Genomic DNA, 2359 nt, shown 5'->3' on the forward strand with positions numbered 1-2359 from the left:
CCAGTATAAATCAATGAAACATGCAATCATATAAACAAATATAAAACATGTAATCAGGTATCAACAATATGTAACAAATCTGAAACATAATCAATAGCACACTGTCAATAATACTCGTAGCTACAAAATTCAGACTAGACTCAATCCTAGTCTAGGGATCCCGGGTCCAGACGTCGGTCTGCATATATCGACTAACAGTAATAGAAAAGACTCCAGTTCTATCCACGCCGATATAGTATCGATTAACAGTAATAGACGAAACCCTTATTCTATTCACATTGATATATTATCGATTACCAGTAATAGAGCAAGCCCTGATTCTATTCACATTGATATGATATCGATTACCAGTAATAGAACAAAGTCTGATTCTATCCACATCGATATAACATCGATTAACAGTAATAGAAGGAACGATGAATCTATCCACATCGATATAATATCAATCAACAATAATAGAATAAGCTATACATCTATCCACATCGATATAATATCAACTAACAGTAATTGAAGAAGTTGTCAGTCCACCCACATCGATAATCCATCATCTAATGACAGACTTTGGCACTACCGCCAATACACCATCTTATGACATCGTGCAATGTGCCCGTGGCAATCCCACCACTAACGGCACTTCTGTCATAAGATTACTCTACTAATACCTGTAATCTATAACTCAAGAAAACAAGTATATCAATCAATCAATGCAAATATCAATGCAATAAAGTCCAGTATGTGATTTAGGGAAACCCAAGTCTAAACCGACTCAAGTCCATCTCCCAATACCACATTGACTTATACCTTCGTCTTCATGATCTGACGAAGACGAAGACTCCATTTCGCGTCTGTCCATGTCAATCTGAATTCACAATATCGAATAAACTGTGTCAATATACAGCTCAGTTCAAAGCCTGTTCTGATTAATATCGAATCAAGACATAATCCAATTCATATCGACAATATCACGATATAATCACAATCAATACTGAGTCTGATCAATATCAATTCATTGATGTTTTGACGGTATGACAATACAATTTCAGTAACCCCGTCCATCCCAACATCACAGATATAATCCCAGAGCTCATAATCAATATCGATACTAGTCATAATCTCAATAACAATACATATCTGATATGAATTCTCAGTCACATCGACTCTGAAAATCATAACAATTACATAAACGGTCCGTTTCTCAATCTGACTTCGCTTCTATGATGTCTAGCATGACAAGAACATCATATATGAATCCTATTCAATTCTGACAATAGTCTAATTTCAAAACGTAGCAAAACTTACGTCCAGTTGTAGTCTACGTTGATAGGAATACAGTACTGAATTCGGATTCAAAATCTGACGGACGGATTGAAATAAAAAGGCGTAAGGATTTTCAGCACAAAAGCAGAACCCTTTTCTCGATTATTCTTTCTTTTCCTTCTTCGTAAATCCTGAAGGATTTGTATATCTATATATATATATATATATATATATTCGGTTGCATGCATTTGATACGTGTCATCTTTCATGAATTTCGGCCGGCGCTCGGGCGGTAATAAACTACCGCTCGAGCGCGGCATCCTCTGTCCAAATCCTTCCCGGATTGCACATTGGCGCTCGGGCGGTCACAAACTACCGCCCGGGCGCCACTTCTTCTGTCCAAGATGTGTTCCTATTGGACTTTGGCGCTCGGGCGGTCATTTCTTACCGCTCGGGCGCCAATGTTTCTGTCCAAAAATTGCACCCTTCAAATATACTTTTATTTCGTGTCCCGATTAATCCTCTCATAATCATATCAAATTATAAATCAATAATTACAGATTACTAGGATTAAATTTCCGGGCATTACATTTCTCCCCCTCTAAGATCTGAGTTCGTCCTCGAACTCTCACTATATTAATTCAGATTTATCAGAAGAAATGTATAACAGAGTTTAACATCCAAACTCATTCCATTAACATTATTCTAAGGTATCTTTCCCGGATCTTGACTCCAAACGGAAAATACTCATTCAAGAAGTATAATGTCATAATACTACTTGAAATGATTCGTGACATAATTAATCGTAAAATATTGGCTATACAGCCTTCGTATATACCCATCAACAACTCATAACCCTCAATATCCTTATCTGTTAATCCCAGTCAAAGACATACTCAATCTTCGGCCTCAAATACCAACAGTCATCGTCCGACGTTAGTATATTTAGTTTATTAATTCTGAGCTATCCTCGATTTCTTCTAAATCAGTTTCATTTTTCTTATCAGATTTCTGATCGTATCAAATCTGATCTCAGGTATTATCGCAATATCATCCTTATTCAAGGGAAATCCGCAGTTCTCACTGTATAATACCTTAACTA

Source organism: Primulina eburnea, chromosome 15 (genome assembly GCF_022965805.1).
Source record: "Primulina eburnea isolate SZY01 chromosome 15, ASM2296580v1, whole genome shotgun sequence".
NCBI lineage: Eukaryota > Viridiplantae > Streptophyta > Magnoliopsida > Lamiales > Gesneriaceae > Primulina > Primulina eburnea.